Source organism: Bos javanicus, chromosome 8 (assembly GCF_032452875.1).
Source record: "Bos javanicus breed banteng chromosome 8, ARS-OSU_banteng_1.0, whole genome shotgun sequence".
Taxonomy (NCBI): Eukaryota; Metazoa; Chordata; class Mammalia; order Artiodactyla; family Bovidae; genus Bos; species Bos javanicus.
Genome location: NC_083875.1, coordinates 15,716,784 through 15,739,318, shown reverse-complemented (window position 1 = coordinate 15,739,318; position 22,535 = coordinate 15,716,784). Strand labels below are relative to the sequence as shown.

The 22,535-nt window shown below is 39.2% G+C and overlaps 1 protein-coding gene across 10 annotated transcripts in view; it reads right to left on the bottom strand.

The window, feature by feature from the left end:
• The window catches only part of LINGO2 (leucine rich repeat and Ig domain containing 2), a 1,446,924-nt gene that overhangs the window by 1,153,225 nt on the left and 271,164 nt on the right, over positions 1-22,535 (bottom strand). For all 10 annotated transcript variants that reach the window (XM_061425094.1, XM_061425103.1, XM_061425099.1 and 7 more), the window contains one exon: positions 4,230-4,326. The gene's annotated coding sequence lies outside the window, so the exon portion shown is untranslated. The remainder of the gene's footprint in view (positions 1-4,229; positions 4,327-22,535) is intronic.

Genomic DNA, 22,535 nt, shown 5'->3' with positions numbered 1-22,535 from the left:
ATGTGCCTCCTTCATACTGTAAATGTATAAAAGATAAATGCAGTTGCAAAGAGACTTGAAGACAACAACAAATTTATGTATTTCCATGGAAGAGAATGGGCTGAAAAGAAAACAGATCTAGAGGAAAGTGGTCAGAAAAATAGTGTAAGGGATATGAGGAACAAGGTGAGATGTTACGAAGTCTGGATAAATAATATCTAGGCAACCACAACAGTGTTCTTATGTGGAGGACCTGTGCTTTTTTGCAGGCTAAGATTGACTTCCCAAAGGAGTCACAGTACGCCAGGCATGCATGGCTAACACGTTTATCAAAGAAATCGTTAATTCATTAGGGTATCTCTTCCACCATGTAGAACAGCTTAATGGCAAGAGCTAAACAAGCCTATCTATCTTTTATACAAGGTTTAGCAGAGAAGCTGTCCTGGACTGTTTTCTCTATAAATTAAGCCAGGAATCCAGGTTCCCATATTGTTCTACCATCAGACAATTGTCCTTGTTTGCACAATAAAAGATGGCTCACCAGGACATCTCATGCTATGCTCATTTTCCAAGCTACTAGAGGAAGAAGGAGGAGAAGCATGCACACACACCCTTTAAGGGCATGACCTGGACACAGCCCACATTATGTAGCTCACATCCCATTGAAGAACATAAGCTACCTAGCCAAACCTATAAAAAGGAGACTGGCAGAACTGATGAAAATCAAGTATGCTGGTGAATAACAACAAGGATCTACAGAAAATGCTTGAGAAATTTTTATTCCAAAAAAATTTCTTTCTGAGTAGTTTTACAGAGCAGATGAAATAGATCTGCTCTACTGATGCTGAAAGTCCAAATCAGCAGGTGATGGTGATTAAGTGCTCAGGAACTTAAAACAAATACAGGCTGATTGTCCCCATATGTGCTTATGCTGCTGGCTGCCATAAAACAAAGTCTTTCATGACTGGAAAATTGAATTATCCTAGGATTAGGAATGGAGAAGGCAATGGCACCCCACTCCAGTACTCTTGCCTGGAAAATCCCATGGACGGAGGAGCCTGGTAGGCTGCAGTTCATGGGGTCGCTGAGGGTCGGACATGACTGAGCGACTTCACTTTCACTTTTCACTTTCATGCATTGGAGAAGGAAATGGCAACCCACTCCAGTGTTCTTGCCTGGAGAATCCCAGGGACGGGGAGCCTGGTGGGCTGCCGTCTATGGGGTCGCACAGAGTCAGACACGACTGAAGCGACTTAGCAGCAGCAGCAGCAGGATTAGGAAGCAGATGTAGCAGTTGCATACCAATCTGGTGCCAAGATTGAGTTCTGACCCCCTATCATCTCTTAATTTCATGACTTGATGAGCCAGGAACTTTCATAAATCTATTTTTATTAATCTGTAGAATGGGGATGCTAACTACTGAGAAGATCCAAAATAAAAATTTGATAAACGAACACATCTGAAAGCAACTGGTTATCAGGTTTTCAGTAAATATTAGCCCACTCAGAAGTCTTGTCTTTAACTGCAACAGTATTTTCTAATCTATTTTTCTATCAACTTCTTACATGTTCTTGCAAACATTTTAAAACTTGAGAACTATTGGCCTAAAGATACAAATTTGGAAAAGCTCATGAAAAGGCATATTATCATACAAGCAATATGTACAAACCTAATTTAACTATTTGTTTTCCATGGTTTAATAATTTGTGAATAAAATGTTTATCTTCCTGCCAGGCATGCATGTCTGAGTTGATGCTTCCTCTTGTGCCACTTGCCCCCTTTCATGGGTCAACTCAATCTTTTGAATGAATTTTGCTCTATTTTGGAAGATTCCAAGAAATTCTTGATGAATATTTGGGAGAGCCCCAAATTGCCCAACCTAGAAGCAGATCCAGCTAGAAAGCTGCCATTTAAAATCATTAGCAATGTTCTAAGCAGTAGATGATGTACACATATTCTTTGTGAACCTGAAAACATATTCAATATAATTTTTATGATTCTCATTTAATGATGAATAATACAGAGATTAAAAGAGGTTAAGTAACTTGGTCACTATCTTAAAGTTAGCAAGACATAAAGCAAATCTCTGGTTATTACCAAGAAAAAGCAAAAAGAAATGAGGGCCTAAGCAAAGAACACCATCCCTAAGAAACAACAACTTTTTAGCTCAATCCAAAGCTGGATTCAATGTGGGAATTTGGGATTATTTACTGAAGAGTCTCTGTTCAAATGCAAAACTCTTGAATTGAGAAGTAATACAGCATAGGAGGTACATGCACCATTTTGCAGGTGTTTTCAGAATGTAAACTAATTGAAAATAGCTTAGTAATGAATGGCCTAGATTACCTTCCCATGGTGCTTTGGAGGGAGTCTTTGTCTATTTATGTTGGAGAATCTAGACTAAGACCCTCACTGCCGTCATTAATCTTATAGGTCCTTACTCCATTATAAAAAAGGGAAAATACGTACTGGACCTCAAGGATGACTGAAGACTTCTTCTCAAAATCTCACACTGAAAGCTGGTTTGTTTTAATTCTTTTATTTCACGCCATACAAAGCAAACATGTAATCTTTGACTGCAGACGCAGTATCTGTTCCGACAGAAATGTTGCTGATCATTACCAACTCAGAAGCAAGACTCGGAAAGCATGAAGCCCACAAGAGAATGTTTTATAGATTGCCAAGGTGTCACTGGTGAATAGCCCAAGCAAATCTGACTCACAGGGGCACAGTGGGCATCCAGTCTGCAATTACTAGGGAAAATCTGTTTGGAAGTTTTCAGGTAAGAAAGCTAGATCACTAAATCGAAAGGTACTGCTGAATACCTAGAGCAAATGAGTCTGTGTTTTGCCATTTATAAATGAATGCACCTAAAGTTTCATAGAATTCTAAAGGTTTCAATCAGCCATCTGCAATTGCCTCAATCAATTCTACATAAATAAAATACATAAATTTCAACATTAAAGAATGTTGAATGAAGAGAATCTTTTGCACAATAAACATTTCTTTAATGATAATCTTTCTGGATAGAACTACAACAAAACGATGGCTTATTTGATACCTTTTACATCATAAGGTCTATTAGTCTACCAGGAAGAATTACAGGTGCTTTCCACGTGTTATCTCTTATTTCAGTGGAATATTGCAACAACCTCCAAGTATAAGTAACAAAAAAGGGAAGAACATCAACTTTCTTGAGTTATATACCAATTACCCATAAAGGAAGAAATGGCATTGGTTCGATTAACCAGTTGTCAGACATGACCAGGTATTTGTACAAAGGAAGCCTACAACAGATTTTCATTTTATAGCAAAGGTGAATAGGAAAATTACAGCACACATTTTCCAAGTCAGTTTTTCCATAACTTTCAATTTCCTTGAAACACCATCATCTGGGTAACTAGTAATGACTTACAGAAATCTTTCTCTTTTTAAGTGTAGTAGAAATATAAAAGATATTTCTTCAGTTTGGTTTTCATCTGAGGGAAGGCAATTATGACTCTTTTCTAAACAGCAGTGTAAAACTTGAGAGTGTTGCCTTCACTATATTAATCCTTTGACTCCTTACCTAGCACAAATGCAAGAGACAGCATGGCAGCAGAAAGAGCAGAACATAGAGACACAGCAGTCTTGTGTCATTTATTAGCTGTGTCATCTTGAACAAGGTTTTAATTTCTCTGAACTTTCATTTTCCACAACTGCACCATGAGGATATTACCACCTACCTCCTATGGCTATTGTGTTGACTTATTAAGTAATATATATTATGTACATATACACAGTAGGAAATTAGTAATAACACATTTGAGTTCCCCACTCCTCTTAAGGAAACAAAAATTTTGTTGTTCAGTCACTAAGTTGTGTCTGACTCTTTGAAGCTCCATTGACTGCAGCATGCCAGGGCTCCCTGTCCTTGACTATCTCTCAGAGTTTTCTCAAATCCCTATCTATTGAATCGATGATGCGATCTATCCATCTCATCCTCTGTCTCCCCTTTTCCTTTTGCCTTCAATCCTTCCCAGATCAGGGTCTTTTCCTGTGAGTTGGCAGTTCTTCAAACCAAAAATAATCATGACAAAATAATAAAAAAAAGCTGTTTTCAAGACCCAAACTTATACACTGGGTTACATACCATCATAACTTATTTTACACACACACACACGCACACACACACACACATCCACACACACACATTTCTCATCACATTCTCCAGAAACCAATCCAATATATTAAGAATCATTTCATCTTACCACAACAGGAAACAATTTCAGCACGAATGCTCCAACTTCATTTGGGATACTTCACATTCAAGGGCTCTACATCTTGAAACATTCTCCAATGAATTCTCTAAATGAAATGAAACAAAAACACTTGGGAATATGGAAAAATAAAACTTAGCTTCTTCCAATAGTGTTCATCTCAAATTTCTCATGTCATTTTCCATCTGGCTGCTTTTGCTCCAATTCTGAAAAAGATCACATATATATTTCTAGACTGCAGATTCACAATCTCATCTGACGTATCTATCCCATATGACAATATTGCTTGCATTTTTGGATAATGAAATTCATTCTGTTTGTTTCTGTAAGCCAACAGATATTCTTAAGTAGATATTAGAAAATAATAATTGGGATATAAAACAACTTTCACATCAAACTGAGTATTTTTACTCAATCTGTTTCAAAATGAATGATCTAAATATTAGTAACAACATATAAATGATAAGAGAAAGTATGACAGCAATCAAGTTATAGGAACTGTCAGAGGAAAAACATAATTTAAACATTATAGCTTTTCTCTTTTTAGGATGCTTGTGGATGTCCTTCTAAAGGATGAATGCATAAAATAAATTCATCATATGAAAATGAAACATATTTATTCATGCCCATAATCACTTTTATTATGAAAAGTATAAAACTTTATATATATGTATACTATTGTTGTTTATCCACTAATTCATGTTTGACACTTCCGAGTCCTCATGAACTGTACCCCAACAGGTTACTCTGTCCATGGGATTTCCCAGGCAGGAATACTGGAGTGGGTTGCTGTTTCCTTCTCCAGGGGAACTTCTCGACCCAGGGATCGAACCCGGGTCTCTTGCATCTAGAATATATATATTCTGGAATCTCTGGTGGCTCAGAGGAGCTACAGTCCATAGGATCGCAGAGTCAGATATGACTGAGGCGACTTCGCATGCATGCATGCAGTGGTAAGGAATTCACCTGCAATGAAGCAGATGCTGGTTCAGTCCCTGGTTTAGGGAAGATCCCCTGGAGAAGGAAATGGCAATGCAATACAATATTCTTTCTTGGGAAATCCCATGGACAGAGGAGCCTAGGGGGCTACAAGTCCATGGTGTTGCAAGACTTGGACACGAATCAGCAACTAAACCACCACCGCCATATATACTCTAGACTTGACGTTTTGCAAATTGAAACCTCATTCAGAGATTTATGAGGTATTATGCTGTGTCAGAAGAATTTGATAATTTTAATGGTCCCTATTCTTATGTATCTTTCTCTTATTCTCTCTCTGTCTCTCTTTCTCTCTCTCTCTCTCACAGACACACACACACATACTTTAGAAGTCAAATTTACTGTAAAAAAGTTACAGTGTAATCACATAAAATACAATGAATTCACATTTATTCATCAGCCCAGGTCTATCCTTTTAATAGCTATGTTGGTTTCATTACAATAGAACCGTCTACAAAAAATTAAATAAAATCTTGGTTATGCAAATCACACTAATGAAAATACTGCAAACCTGATTGTGTGAAACATCTCAAGCTTAAGGAGGCATGTCATAGTGATCAATTTTAAATTAGCCACTTTAGAACAAATTGTGTTGCTTCATTCTCCTGGTGGCTTCCCGAATTTCTATTTCTGCAAAGAACAGTAATTACAATTGTACTAGGTGGAACAAGTGAATCTCTTCTCTCAAAATCTAGATATGAAAATGAATCTACTGGGCCCATCCAATAATATTGACATCTCAAGTCCTCTTGACAGGTTCACTTCACAGACTGTGAACGAAGCAGAAGGCTGTTCTAATTTCCCTCTCAATAGAGGCTAGATAAGCATGTTGTCAGTTTCTAAGCTATTGTCTCATAGCCCACAGACCAGCTTCTGTAATCCGCACTGAGATATCAGGGCTGGGTCTTTGCATATCACACTGCCAGCTGACTTCCTGAGGCACTGGAGAGAGCTTGATGGGGGCAAGAGAAAGGGCAAGAGGGACTTATTACATCCTGTTCATTTGCTCTCAGTATTACCTTAGCAATCATTCTCTACTTTCTGAACAGAAAGCAGTTTCTGTCCACAGATTTGTCAAGGTCATCTAGAATTGGCTCCCTCTGTCCTCTCAAAGGTGTCAGCAGTGAGTTATTGGCATCCCCTCTGAAAGGTCTTGAGTTTATGTGTCGTAAAGCCTATACACTGGGTTCCTCACACACCATCACTGGTTGCACAGCACTGCCTCCAAGAAATATGGACCTCAGAACCACAGGGTCCCTCTTGGAAGCTCCTAGTAACCTCAATTTTTCCTTTAATTCCCCAAACCCTAAAGGTAGAGCTTCTTTCTATAGATACTGTCTCTATATAGCTTTTTCTATTTCAGTTCCCCAGCAGGTATTTAACTTCTCCTTTATTTTACTTTTTCTGTGTTAAAACAATAGGGGTGGCTTCTATCTTCCCAGTGGAGAAGGCAATGGCACCCCACTCCAGTACTCTTGCCTGGAAAATCCCCCGGACGGAGGAGCCCTGGTAGGCTGCAGTCCATGCTAAGGGTCAGACACGACTGAGCGGCTTCACTTTCACTTTTCACTTTTATGCATTGGAGAAGGAAATGGCAACCCACTCCATTGTTCTTGCCTGGAGAATCCCAGGGACGCGGGAGCCTGGTGGGCTGCCGTCCATGGGGTCGCACAGAGTCGGACACGACTGAAGTGACTTAGCAGCAGTAGCAGCTATCTTCACAGACAGGCTGTGTAATAGAATATATATTTTAAGAGCTTCCCTGGTGGCTCAGATGGCAAAGAATCTGCCTGAAATACAGGAGACCCACGTTCAATACCTGGGTGGGGAAGATCCCCTGGAGAAGGGAATGGCTATCCACTCATCTTCCTGCCTGGAGAGTTCCTTGGACAGACAATCCTGGTGGGCTACAGTCCATGGGGTCGCAAAGAGTCAGACACAACTGAGTGACTTTCACTTTTAATTTTAGGTTGGAGGATGAAAGAATCTAACATCCCTTAAGATGTTTTCATTTATTTTATTATTTAATCTCCAAAAATCTCTACGGAACAGGTATGGTTAGCACAATATTTAGGTTAATAAAGGGTGGGAATGTTTATTGAGTTCTTATAGTGTGTTATTATCTTTCCATATTTTATTCTATTTAATATTCATAAACTTTCTGAAAAGGGAGCATATTAGATCCACTTTATGGATGGAGAACTGAACTTGAGGTTAAAATATATGACACGTTTTTGATAAGTAGGTAGCCCTAGAATTGTAATATATGTGGGTGTGAACCCGTGTGTATAGTATGGAAGGTTTTCCTTCCCTTCTGCCATGACCTGGAAGCCACAAATTGCTGATGGAAGTAGTCAGAGATGCCCCGCACTGAACGAGGACAGATCTTTGCATCTGCAGTAAGGAGGAGAGGGGCCTGGTGCTTAAAATACACTGTCAGTGCTTTTACTTTGCCACTTACACACTCAAGCGGGTATGGCCTGGAGAAACCTAGCGTATATAAAAAGAAAGAGACTTCAATATATAATTTTCCCCCTAACCATAACAATGCATGGCTTCCTGTGTCTGAGATGAAAAAGCATTAATTCTTCCTAAGCTGAGCCACCACTGATCTCTACCATACTCTCACGTCCAGATTACTAAAAACACAGTAAAGATCCACTTGGCCTTTAAATACAAAATCAAAAAGAACTCTTTCCTAAGTCTTTACACTATTATTGTGAAATATTAGGAGAGATGCAGTGCTATATTCATGATAAGTGAGTAATTCAAGCAGTGGTTAAAAGATGAAATGATTCTATGTCACTGTTAGTGTTCACAATGCAAGAGATGATCAAAGGGGCGTGGTAAATATTTTGAGGTCTCAAATCAGTCCATAACAAGAACATCGTAGTTCTGAGCTGCTGTCTCCATTATGGAAACAAAAGGTGTCTTGGCATCTGGTACCTTCAGGGACACCTTGGGCTGTAAGAGACTGTATGTAACTCTGGGTGAGATGGAAGAAAACGCACTGGGAACATGTAAAGTCTATCAGTGTCAGCTATTCTGATGTCAAACAATAAGTGAGATTTCTAAAAAGTATGTTCCTGCCTATTCTGGTGAGTTTTTAATACTTTCTAACTGGGACCTGATTTTCCTTTCAATAAAATTATAGGCTTTGTCTTGACATTCACACTGTTTCTTTATCTGTAAAGTCATGGGGTGAAAAGAAAGTGTCAGTTGCTCAGATCAGATCAGATCAGATCAGTTGCTCAGTCGTGTCCGACTCTTTGCGACCCCATGAATCGCAGCACGCCAGGCCTCCCTGTCCATCAACAACTCCCGGAGTTCACGCAGACTCACGTCCATCGAGTCAGTGATGCCATCCAGTCATCTCATCCTCTGGCGTCCCCTTCTCCTCCTGCCCCCAATCCCTCCCAGCATCAGAGTCTTTTCCAATGAGTCAACTCTTCACATGAGGTGGCCAAAGTACTGGACTTTCAGCTTTAGCATCATTCGTTCCAAAGAAATCCTAGGGCTGATCTCCTTCAGAATGGACTGGTTGGATCTCCTTGCAGTCCAAGGGACTCTCAAGAGTCTTCTCCAACACCACAGTTCAAAAGCATCAATTCTTTGGCGCTCAGCCTTCTTCACAGTCCAACTCTCACATCCATACACGACCACAGGAAAAACCATAGCCTTGACTAGACGAACCTTTGTTGGCAAAGTAGTGTCTCTGCTTTTGAATATGCTATCTAGGTTGGTCATAATTTTCCTTCCAAGGAGTAAGCGTCTTTTAATTTCATGGCTGCAGTCACCATCAGTAGTGATTTTGGAGCCCAGAAAAATAAAGTCTGACACTGTTTCCACTGTTTCCCCATCTATTTCCCATGAAATGGTGGGACCGGATGCCATGATGTTCGTTTTCTGAATGTTGAGCTTTAAGCCAAGTTTTTAACTCTCCACTTTCACTTTCATCAAGAGGCTTTTGAGTTCCTCTTCACTTTCTGCCATAAGGGTGGTGTCATCTGCATATCTGAGGTGATTGATATTTCTCCCAGCAATCTTGATTCCAGTTTGTGTTTCTTCCAGTCCAGCGTTTCTCATGATGTACTCTGCATATAAGTTAAATAAACAGGGTGACAATATACAGCCTTGACGAACTCCTTTTCCTATTTGGAACCAGTCTGTTGTTCCATGTCCAGTTCTAACTGTTGCTTCCTGACCTGCATACAAATTTCTCAAGAGGCAGGTCAGGTGGTCTGGTATTCCCATCTCTTTCAGAATTGTCCACAGTTTATTGTGATCCACACAGTCAAAGGCTTTGGCATAGTCAATAAAGCAGAAATAGATGTTTTTCTGGAACTCTCTTGCTTTTTTGATGATCCAGCGGATGTTGGCAATTAGATCTCTGGTTCCTCTGCCTTTTCTAAAACTAGCTTGAACATCAGGAAGTTCATGGTTCACATATTGCTGAAGCCTGGCTTGGAGAATTTTGAGCATTACTTTACTAGCGTGTGAGATGAGTGCAATTGTGTGGTAGTTTGAGCATTCTTTGACATTGCCTTTCTTTGGGATTGGAATGAAAACTGACCTTTTCCAGTCCTGTGGCCACTGCTGAGTTTTCCAAATTTGCTGGCATATTGAGTCCAGCACTTTAACAGCATCATTTTTAAAGATTTGAAATAGCTCAACTGGAATTCCATCACCTCTACTAGCTTTGTTCATAGTGATGCTTTCTAAGGCCCACTTGACTTCACATTCCCGGATGTCTGGCTCTAGGTCAGTGATCACACCATCGTGATTATCTGGGTCGTGAAGATCTTTTTTGTACAGTTCTTCTGTGTATTATTGCCACCTCTTCTGAATATCGTCTGCTTCTGTTAGGTCCATACCATTTCTGTCCTTTATCGAGCCCATCTTTGCATGAAATGTTCCTTTGGTATCTCTGATTTTCTTGAAGAGATCCCTAGTCTTTCCCGTTCTGTTGTTTTCCTCTATTTCTTTGCATTGATCGCTGAAGGCTTTCTTATCTCTCCTTGCTATTCTTTGGAACTCTGCATTCAGATGCTTATGTCTTTCCTTTTCTCCTTTGCTTTTCGCTTTTCTTCTTTTCACAGCTATTTGTAAGGCGTACCCAGACAGCCATTTTGCTTTTTTGCATTTCTTTTCTATGGGAATGGTCTTGATCCCTATCTCCTGTACAGTGTCACGAACCTCATTCCATAGTTCATCAGGCACTCCATCTATCAGATCTAGGCCCTTAAATCTATTTCTCACTTCCACTGTATAATCATAAGGGATTTGATTTAGGTCATACCTGAATGGTCTAGTGGTTTTCCCTACTTTCTTCAATTTCAGTCTGAATTTGGCAATAAGGAGTTCATGGTCTGAGCCACAGTCAGCTCCTGGTCTTATTTTTGCTCACTGTATAGAGCTCCATTGTTGGCTGCAAAGAATATAATCAATCTGATTTCAGTGTTGACCATCTGGTGATGTCCATGTATAGAGTCTTCTCTTGTGTTGTTGGAAGAGGGTGTTTGTTATGACCAGTGCATTTTCTTGGCAAAACTCTATTAGCCTTTGTCCTGATTCATTCTGTACTCGGAGACCAAATTTGCCTGTTACTCCAGGTGTTTCTTGACTTCCTACTTTTGTATTCCAGTCCTCTATAATGAAAAGAACATCTTTTTTGGGTGTTATTTCTAAAAGGTCTTGTAGGTCTTCATAGAACCATTCAACTTCAACTTCTTCAGCATTACTGGTTGAGGCATAGACTTGGATTACTGTGATATTGAATGGTTTGCCTTGGAAACGAACAGAGATCATTCTGTCATTTTTGAGATTGCATCCAAGTACTGCATTTCGGACTCTTTTGTTGACCATGATGGCCACTCCATTTGTTCTGAGGGGTCAGTTGCTCAGTTGTATCCAAATCTTTTGGGCCGTATGGTCTGTAGCCTACCAGACTCTTCCCTCCATGGGATTCTCCTGGCAAGAATACTGGAGTGGATTGTCATTTCCTCCTCTAGGGGATCTTCCGACCCAGGGATCGAACCCAGGTCTCCTGCATCGCAGGCAGATTCTTTACTGTCTGAGCCACTAGGAGTCCTGGAACCACAGTGCGATTTCCCAAACTATTCTTCATAAGGCCTATGCACCAGAAGATTCTAAAACAACTCATATACTGAAATTTGGATAATACTGTACAGTCTCTGAAACTTTTTTGAGATTCAGAGTACCCTTATAATAGTAAACATTATGAGGATCCAACAATGAAAACTTTAAATAATATATAACTTGTTTGAGCACAGAGTCTCCTCTTCCTTTCACACTGCCATTTCTTGGGATGCCTGCATTACTCTGAACACAGTTTGGGAAATGCTGAATTTGGTGCTCCCTGTAATCCCTTATGACATCGGGATTCTGTAATTCCAAGCAGAGGAGCTGTTTAATACCATAGAACCAAATGGGATTTTATCCTAAAATAGCTCTAGCTGATTCTGCATTTCAGGTGTTTAGAGTAAGCAGATTCAGGAGCCAGTGGCTGAAGGCCATGGAGAATGGCCCATGATTCATATTCTGGATGCAGTAAGCATCATATTAAAATGCTGTGTGAGTGAAGCATTCCCTGGGAGGCACCCTTTACTTACCACCACTTAATTTCTAGGTCAACAAGCATAAGGGAAATTTTCTTTTGCAAAGATCAAGGAACAAAAGGAGGATCACAGAAATGAGCTACCACCCACCAAGCAGTGTAATGCCAAATTGCAACATATACACATGCATGCAAGTGAAATCTGGCAGAATCAGAAAGCTTTACCTTGGAAGAAAACCAGGAAGAAAATGCTGTGCCTGAAGTAAATATTATTGTTTTATCTTATGGCTATGTTCCTCCTTTAAGCTCAGCATTCCCTAGATTCTCCTAAAGTTTATGATTCTAGTTTGACTATTGTCTGCCTTTTATAAGTGAGGCTTCCCAATTCCAGGCAGCAATAATTAAGTCCATGCTTATCCATCTCCCTATACCATTAAGCTTTAGAGGATAAACTCTGAGTTTATACAAGTATAGCAGCTTCCATTTTCAGTGTACAAACTACTTTTTCACATTTTTTGTTGTTTCGATTGGTTGTATCACTTTATGTGAAAAGATCCCAAATCACACAACAGAGGTGAGTCTGGGAAAATAAGATTTACTTAAAGATTTTAACATTTAGGGAAGATCGCATTCATAAATCATTTTGCCTTAGAATTTCCACTTACCATCATAATCCAAATTTCACCAATTTGAATAGAAATAAAGATGCTACTGATCATTTACTGAGTACCTGTTTTGTTCTAAGCAATGCGCTAAGTTCTTTACTTATAGCATCTTAATACCTATAATAAGCCTATGAGTCTGGTGCGACTATCATAGCCATTTTAATCACTGGAAAAACTCAAACTCAGTATATATAAGCTTTCTCAAAGACACACTCCTTTTAAGTGGCAGATCTTGTAATCAAATCTAGGCCTGTCTGATTCCAAAGTCTAAATTCTTAATGATGCTGCTTCATTGCTAATTATTTTTGATACAATGTAATCAATGCATGCATGCTCAGCTGTTCATTCATGTCCAACTCTTTACGACCCCATGGACAGAGAAGCCTGGCAGGCTACTGTAGGCTACTGTGGGATCTTCCCAGAAAGAATACTGCAGTGGGCTGGCATTTCCTCCTCCAAGAAACATGGCAGTTTAAAAAAATAAATAAAAGACCAAACATTAAGGCCCATGTCATGCAATCTGTCTGTACCCTCTGTATTTAATATGGCTTGGGTCCTGGGAGCTACAGTTGAGTCTAAACATTGTCATGGAATTGACCTTGGTGGTAGGATGCAGAGATAAGGAAAACCTTCAGATTCTGTTTAATGGTGACCCTGTAATAAAGAATCGAGCTGTCATTATGAACAAATCATCTACCCAAAAATCTAGGCAAGAAGACAACACATGAGATTCAACAATGGAAGCAAAGACAACTCGTGAGTTCAGACAATGGGAGAACAGGAAGTACAATACAGCAAAGTGTGAAAGGACAGCAAGAGGAATCCGGAAAGATCTCCTAAGGCACTGGAGAGAGAGGTGCAGATGCCTTAGAGAAGAAGTTCCCTGTATATGAATGAGTTCCATTGTGAGAGGGCATTTGTAGGTCCAATTTGTTCATTAAGTCCCACAGAGTTAGCCTGGTACCCAACTATCACAATTGGCTATATAGTACTATAATGTAATAAGTTCATAATGCTTTTCACACAGATAAAACATAAAAATGAACACAAAAAATACAGAAAACAATTTTAATCTTATGGTACAGTATCTTGAAAACTATAGCAGTGCAATACAACAGCTGGTATACAGGGGCTGGCATCGAGTGAAGCGGGGTCACTGACCGGAGGAGAGAGCGGAGGGGGGAGACGATAGAGCTGAAGGATCATTAGCAACAGGAGATGGAGGGCAAGCTGCAACAGTGCTCATGCCTGACACTGATGGAACACACGCTCGCACCTCTGAAAGTTCGAAGCTGGAAGGCTTCTATGCAGGGGATTTCCTGTTAGAATGCATACAGCCTCTCCCGCATGAGGAGAATGTCCTTCAAAATACCAGGTAGATCTGACCAGATATATAACCTTTCATCATGCTCACGCACTCAGTCATGTCCGACTCTGCGACCCCACGGACCAGAGCCCACCAGGCTCCTCTGTCCATGGGATTCTCCAGGAAGAATACCAGAGTGGGTTGCTGTCCTCTCCTCCAGGGGATCTTGCCGGCCCGGGGATGGGACCTATGTCTCCTGCTTTTGCCAGGCGAATTCTTTTCGAGTGAGCCTCAAGAGACAAGCAACTAAATGTCCTCATTATTCATGTTCACGTTCTCTCCATCCTCCCCTTTTCCCTCCTTTCGTCTTTGTCTCTCGCACATACACTGAACAATGAATCCTGAGATTCAGTCTGTTATTTAAGTTGCTATTTGCTATGCTTTTTGCATGCATGTATATACACACACACATATGTGAACAATTAGTTTCCCAGTTTCTGCCAAATTTTGAAAAGCAACAGAGTTCTTTGATTATTTATTTACAAAGGTCTACCATGTAAGGGCAATTTCCAAAACCTGAACGAGTATATATGTCATTTAGAGTAGTGAAAGATAGAAGACATTTTGAATGTTAGGGCTCAGATTTTTAATATATACCAAACTCTAAATGCTGCGATTATGTGATGGCAATAACCATGTGGGTAAATATAGCGTACATCTCAACGATAATAATAGACATGCTCTTCCAAGGATATTTTCAATGCTAAATTTTATATTTGAAACAACTGAATTTTCAATCTTTAGTGCTGGTATTAAGATATTTGGCATAAATGAATTAGATTTTTCAAACTAATCAGACTCAAAAGTAAGAGATATATTCTTTGTAGAGGAAAAAAGTACATAGAAACTCTGCTTTAGTGAATATATTCTTTATATATGCAGAAATTTGACTAAAATCATATTTACTTTTAATTATAAAAGACAGCAAAAAAGTAGAAGCAATTTAACTGTTCATCAGTAAGGGATTGGTTAAAATGAATCATAGCACATTCATTACTTAGAAAATTATGCTATTAAAAATGTATATGTGTGCATAAAGTACAGAAGAAAGTAAGACATACCAAAATGTTAACTGTAGTCATTTGTAGGTATATACAAAACAGTAATTGTCATTTAAAAAATATTTAGTATGGTCTTTTGTTGGTAATAGGCATATATTACATTCATAACTGGTAAGCTATCATTTCCAAAAAGATATAGGTAAATCTAACTTATACATGGATTATCAGAAGGCCCTTTTTTTTTTACATTTTTTAAAATTTATTTTTAATTGGAGAGTAATGGCTTTACAATATTGTGTTGGCTTCTGCTATACAACAACATGAATCAGCCACAAGTACACGTATGTCTCCTCTCCTGAAGCTCCCCCTACCTCCCACCCCATCCCACCCCTCTAGGTTGTCACAGAGCACCAGGTTGAGCTCTGTGCCCATACAGAAGCTTCCCCCTGGTTATCCATTTTACACATGGTGGTGTACATATGTCAATGCTACTGTCTCAAGTCATCCCATCCTAGCCTTCCCCCACCGTGTTCAAGGTCTGTTCTCTATGTCTGCATCTCTATTCAAGAAGACCACTTTTAAGTTCAGTATCCCAAAAGAATTGTTATGTAAAATAATGATGGTTGAATTATCAGAACATGCTATATTTCTAGAATATGTTGATGTAATAATTGAAACACTAAGCCTTTCATTCATTCATTTATTCATTCACACAATACACTTTTATGTAATAGTTTTCACGTCAGTCACTAACCTTCAGGTATAGATAAATGGAAGAAGCTGCATGTTTGTCTTTCAGAGAAAGCAATGGCATCCCACTCCAGTACTTTTGCCTAGAAAATCCCATGGACGGAGGAGCCTGGTAAGCTGCAGTCCATGGGGTCACTAGAGTCGGACACGACTGAGCGACTTCACTTTCACTTTTCACTTTCATGCATTGGAGAAGGAAATGGCAACCCACTCCAGTGTTCTTGCCTAGAGAATCCCAGGGATGGGGAAGCCTGGTGGGCTGCCGTCTATGGGGTCGCACAGTCAGACACTACTGAAGTGACTTAGCAGCAGCAGCAGCATGTTTGTCTTTAAGGGAAGCAATGAAATCAGAAAATGAGCAAGACTGTACTCAAATCTATTGTCTAGGAAGTGTTCAGATACTGCTAATATCACAAACCCAACTATATCCTATCAAGTTAGGTATAACTGAGGTAGGCACAGTGCTGTAGGTTCAATCTGACAACCCCTAGCAGGAGTCTAGTCTGCGGCAAGAATGGGCTGAGCACACAATGCACGCAGGTCTATCTTCCCCTTCGTCATTTTCTCATCCTGGAAAACAGCCTTTGGCTTTCTAGATCCCAACCACCAAATGAGGACTCCTCTGCCCCTGGCAGTGTCTGGCAATTTCTGCGTTCGGGATACATCTGGTTCAGGATTTCATGGCCAGGGAATCCTTGTAAAGCAATCCATAAAAGGCAGTCCATGATTATACATTACATGTTTATGAAGGAGGAGGAAATGAGTCAAAGGGATCCTCCATATCCTTTCCTTTGGGCACAGGAAAAGATAGGATATGGACTTAAATCCACAATTTATCATCTTAGAATCTCCTCCAAACCCAGTGGAGCTGTTTATCATCTCATTGTACACATGGGCCAGACAGAGAAAGTGAGCCTTCTCTAATGAAAAGCCCATACAGTGGAAATATAAACAACTGCACGGAAGGCTCTGTGCTGAATTTACACAGACTCCAGCCATTGCTCAAAGTGAAGAAATCAATGGCAGCCCAAAGCCTGTCACTGAACCTCAAGAGATGCTTCATTTTCTGTGCTTTGCTTTACTGTAGAGTGTCTCATTCCTGATCAGGTTCTTTCTCCAGGGAGTGGTAATAGGCTAACAGCAAGGAACGTCTGTTTTGCTCTCTAAAGTAGCAGGATCAAAGAGTGCTCAGTGGAAAACATAATGCTCCTTCTGACTTCCTCCAATGCCTGCTTTCTCTCTACCATTAACTTTGAAGTCTCTTTCCCAAGCTCTTCAAAATATGTAACAAGTTTAAGGAGAAAAAAAAAAAAATACATTTTAGGAAAAAATTCATTTAAAAAAAAGAACATCTGGTTCCAAGGATTAAAGAATGTATCACCTACTTAACAACACAATATGCAGGGTGGAGCAGAGCTATCTGTAATTATTTCCTAAGATGTCATTTCTTTAAAATATCAACTAATATTTACCAAGAACTAAGTCCTATCTTGGGGCTTCCCTCATAACTCAGTTGGTAAAGAATCTGCCTGCAATGCAGGAGACCCAGGGTTCAATCCCTGGGTCGGGAAGATCCCCTGGAGAAAGAAATGGCAACTCACTCCAGTATTCTTGGCTGGAGAATCACATGGGCAGAGGAGCCTGGCGGGCTACAGTCCGTGGGGCCGCAGAATCGGACACGACTGAGCGACTAAACCACCACCAGCATCAAGTCCTACCTTACGTACGCACTGCACCTATAAAAACATTCAGTCCTCACAGCAGCCTCAGGAAGACGCCAGTAGTTTTATTCACAGTTTACTAAAGAGAAAACTGAGTTTTAGAGAAATTAAGACTAAATAATTTATCTAAGTTCATGCAGGCAGTAAATATCCAAGTTTTCCCTCTCTTATATTTTGGCCAAGAATTTATTTCTGAACTCAACACATAAAAACCAAGAAAAATAAATGTCTAATATTTTAATTAACACAAATACCCATTCATGTCATTGAATTCCAGTTTTTCTTTCTCATGTGCTTAACAGATAACTGCAATTATCACGTGCATGCAAATTTTCAAATATTTTACTCTGAAAGTTTTCAAGCATAGAGAGAAGTTAAGGAATTTTACAGTAAACACCCATATACAAAGAACTACATTTTACATCAACATTTATTATATTTTGTTCATCATTTATCCATCCATTATATACAATTCTGCATCCTTCTATTTATTCTCATATTTCATTATAAGAATTTTAGTTGTTGTGTCACATCATTTTAATTATCTGCCAAGTCTTCTAAAGACTCCTTAGTGGAGCCCATTCTCCTTATCTTACTTTACATCTTATCTTATATTAATCCTAAACATACTCTATTTACTTTCCTTAAAATGATTAACCCACTCATTTATGATATCATGCTCAAGCCTAATGTTGGAATTTTACTCATTTGAACTTCTGGCACTGCCCTAAGCACATAAAAATGACTCTAAATGCCTATAGATTGATCATTGGCATTGATTAGATGACAGGGATCCAGGGAGACTATATGGCAACCCACTCCAGTGTTCTTGCCTGGAGAATCCCAGGGACGGGGGAGCCTGGTGGGCTGCCATCTATGGGGTCGCACAGAATCGGACATGACTGAAGCGACTTAGCAGCAGCAGCAGCAGCAGCAGCAGATGGTATTATAACCTTTTCAATAATGAGTCAGGATGACGCCAAATTCTACCTAAGTATTAGGAAATCCTAATTATCCCATTTGCTATAACAGGAAAATATTTATTATTTATTTAATTTATTATAATACCCCTAATTAATGCTACAGATCATTAAAACAAGACTATGTGGGCAAAGACCAGTATTCTCACCCTTTACCTGCTTCTATACCTATAGTTTGGAGGAAAACCAAGGAATCTGCAAATCCAAAGTAAAGTGGGTGCTATTCATCCCATGTTCTAACCTACACAGAAACCCTTTCTGGAGCACATGTATGTAACTGATGAATAAATGTGATCCAGACATATTTGAAGGCTTCCTAGCGACATTCACCTAATTATCTTCATTCAGTCAACAGATTTATTCAGTATCTACTCTGCTCAGATACTCTGCCAGGTGCTGGAAACCAAAATTAAACAAATCATTTCAAAGAGCTCACGCAGTGAAGGACAATTAGGTCAATATAACACTCAGTTTGGAAATTATATAGAAGTATACTGTGTCATTATTGGAGAACAGAAAAGGGCACCTAACCCAGTTGCCAGTATCTATGAAGAGCAGAGGAAATTCGCCAGGGAATGCTTCCTACAGTTGTGTATAAGCCCAACCTTAAAATCTAAGCAGGAGCTGACTAAGGATAAAGGTTTTTGTTTAGTCTCTCACTCATGTCTGACACTTTTGTGACCTCACCAACTGTAGACTGCCAGGCTCCTTTGCCCATGGGATTTCCCAGGCAAGATTACTGGAGTGGGTTGCCATGTCCTCCTCCAGGAGATTTTCCTGACTCAAGGATCGAATCCACGTCTCTGTAACTCCTGCATTGGCAGGTAGATTCTTTACCGCAGAGCCACCAGGGAAGCCCAAAGGATAAAGGTATAGGGTGATTTTCCCAGGGCAAGGATTTTAGCAAAAAAATTGAAGCAAGATGCATCATGAGTCACACGAAGCTCCTAAGCAGTTCGGCTTTTCCTAGCTAGTCTGAGATAAGAAAGATGTGAAAGACAGATAGGCAGGGCAATTGATTGAGAACCTGAGGTATTCTATTAAGAAACTTGGACATTTTTCTCTAGAAATGAGAAATTGTGAGGAGGTTTAAGCAAGGAGCGACATGGTCAGATTCTTGCTTTAAATAGATCATTTCAGAGACAAGGTAACTAGTTAGGAAAACCTGCCACAGATCAAAAGACACATCTTGGGACTCTGACCCATGATAGTGTCTCTAGGGTTGGATTGGAGGAAACAGAGTAGAGAAACTGGTGAGATTCATTTTGGGGTAAATCCTAGTTTTCTCTAATCCCTCGTTTAGAGAAAAAGGTAAAAAGTTGAATTTCAGGTAAATTGAGTAGAGTTGCTATGAACTATAAATAAGGAGTGGTTTGGGATAGGAACAGGAGGCAACTGGGAAGAAGAAGATATTTTCGGTACAGTTTTGGGACTTCTATTTCTTGATAACACTGATGTCTCAACTGAGCTTTCCACTTACAATCAATAGCATGTTCTGAATGTTTGTGTTTCCTTAACATTCATGAGATAAAATCCAAACCCTGAAAATGATGGTATTAGCAGTGGTGCCTCTGGGAGGTGATTAGCCTATGAAAGTAGAACCTTCATGAATGGGATTCATGCCCTTATAAAACAGACCACACAGAGATCCCTAGTCCCTTCCTTGAGGTAAGGTACCAGAGAGAACATGGCCATCCAGGAGCAAATGAGCTCTCACCACACATCAAACCTGTTGGCACCATTATCGTGGACATCACAACCTTCAGAACAATGAGAAATACATTTCTATTTTTTGTAAGCCACTGAGTTTACAGAATTTTGTACGGTAGCCTGAACAGACCAAGATGATAAAGAATACAAAATCTAAAAATAAGGTATAAGTCAGGGAAATCCTCTCTCTTTTGGAGATAAATTGTCATTTGGTGCATCAAAAATAGTTAAAGAGTAAAAATGTCATATCTGCCAACTAATAAGAAAGTAGATTTCAGATTATATTTAATTAAATCATTATTTAACATACGAATTCAAGAGTTAACTTAGTATTTCTTTGCCTCTAAGTGAAAAGTCAATGATAAAGTATTTACATAAAAATGTGACTGAGTATTTTTATTCCAACCAGAGTGTTCAAATCAGAATATCCAAATAAATCAATGGGAATATAAATCTATCTTGCCCTCTTCTTTTTCAAGGAAAAGCTAATATTGAAATTTTATTTCAAGAAAATATCAAAAAAAAAAGCAAATTTCAAAATATACTGAAGCTTAAGGAAATACTCATTCCAGCCTGCTGCATACTTAAATCACTGGACAGTGAGCATTCATGTTCAGAATTATGATTCTGTGTCATTGCAAGTTTTGTAATGATACGATTTAATGACAACTACTACTACACCATTCTTCTGATGTAAAGAAAATTTATAAATGCGCATTAAAAAATACTTACTCAATGAGAGTCAAAACAGCAGCTTTCTTGCTTAACCTAAAGTTAATCAAATTAATAAGAACAACCCAACCACTATTTCTTTTTTAATCACTGGGGCTCCCTTGTTTGATCAGTATTACCTAAAAACAACTTAAATCTTTATGCAATGTCCTTACCAACTGGAAGTAATGATCACTCTCCCCTGATCAAATAATAAGTAACAATGTATGAGAACAAAAAACTTGTAAATAAATATAAATAAAAATACCCATTTGGTGGAGCAATTCTCAGCCGTGACTATCTTCATAAGGGTTACATGCAGGAAATAAATCTAAGTATGAATTTCTCTAGACACTATGTGCAAAACAAAACTTGAAGCTTCCAAAGCCAGTCTGACTGACTCCCAGCTTTATCCCACTGTGTGTCTACAGGAGCTCAGCTCCACAGACATATTGATTTAGGTCATCTCTGCAAAGATGGAAACTCCCCTTTTAGCATCTTCTCCAGAGTCCAGACAGAAGCTGATTAGTAAAGCCCTAAAGTCTTCTTGATATAAAAGTTGAGAATGAGAGGTTATTTGCTCTCAAGCTTCTGCTGACTGTCCTTATCCTGTAAAATCAAAATGTCAGATAAAATGATTAGAGCATGGAAAATAGTTTAATAAAAAAGTACAACTACAATGGAAGTTGAGAAGCAGCATAAGAATCAAGGTCTCCCATTGCCTTTCAAAGACTATGAACAAATGGTCAGAGGATTGCATGATGATATCAAATAGTGCTGTTATTCCTTAGAGGTAGACTCTTTTCCAAATGCTTCCACACATGTAATTAATACGATCTGCAGATCAACTCTGTCCAGTAGGCAGAGATTTTTTTCCACATAAAGCAGGATAGGAGTCAATATGAACGCTTGAATAAATAGCTGTCATGTGCTGCTGCTATCTTAATCCTCAAAATCCCTGTGTGAAGTGCGCAGAATCATTCTTACTTTTTTCTTAAAAAAAAATTTTTTTTTATTGGAGTATAGTTGCTTTACAATGTTGCGTTAGTTTCTGCTGTACAGCAAAATGAATCAGTTGTATGTATACATATATCCTCTCCCTTTCGGACATCCCTCCAACCTCCCCTCGCCCCCCACCAACCCCACTCTTCTAGACCATCACAGAGCACCGAGGTGAGCTCTCTGTGCTTTAGAGCAGCTTCCCACTAGCTATCATTTTACCCATGCTAGTGTGTACATGTCAGGCCTGCTCTCTCAGCTGGATCATTTCTGTTTAATAACTAAACTGATGCAGGGAGATATCAAGTATGTACGTAACAGAGGCAGGGGTAAAAAATCTAAGTATCGTGACTTGTAGCACTAAGTCTGTGCAGCTGTGTATCTGTTTTGTGGTATACCACATCGCTTCCCAGGAGGGAGTTTAATGTATCTTGGAAAAGTAAAGGAGAATTCTTTAGGACAAACTGTTTTCAATCATAAGAAGAATTCTTAAAGAAAAAATTTTAAAGAATTCTTAAAGCAGAATTTTTCTTCTCAAAAGCACAACTATATGAGAAGGAAAATAAACTGCACTGTCCTTCCCTTTTTCTCTCTAGATGCCTCTCTAGGGGAATACTTTTAACTATCCCTGCTTACTGATTCATTCAACTGAGTCCTCCCTTGACCCTAAGGAACTCAGGAACTAACATATATTGGGAGCTGATTATATGTCCAGGGCTTGTTATGAGAATTGTTCTTCAAGATTTTACTCATTTTACAAAAGAAAACAATGAGGCTCAGGGAGAACTTCCATGCCCAGAGAGCCTTTTTGCTGTGGG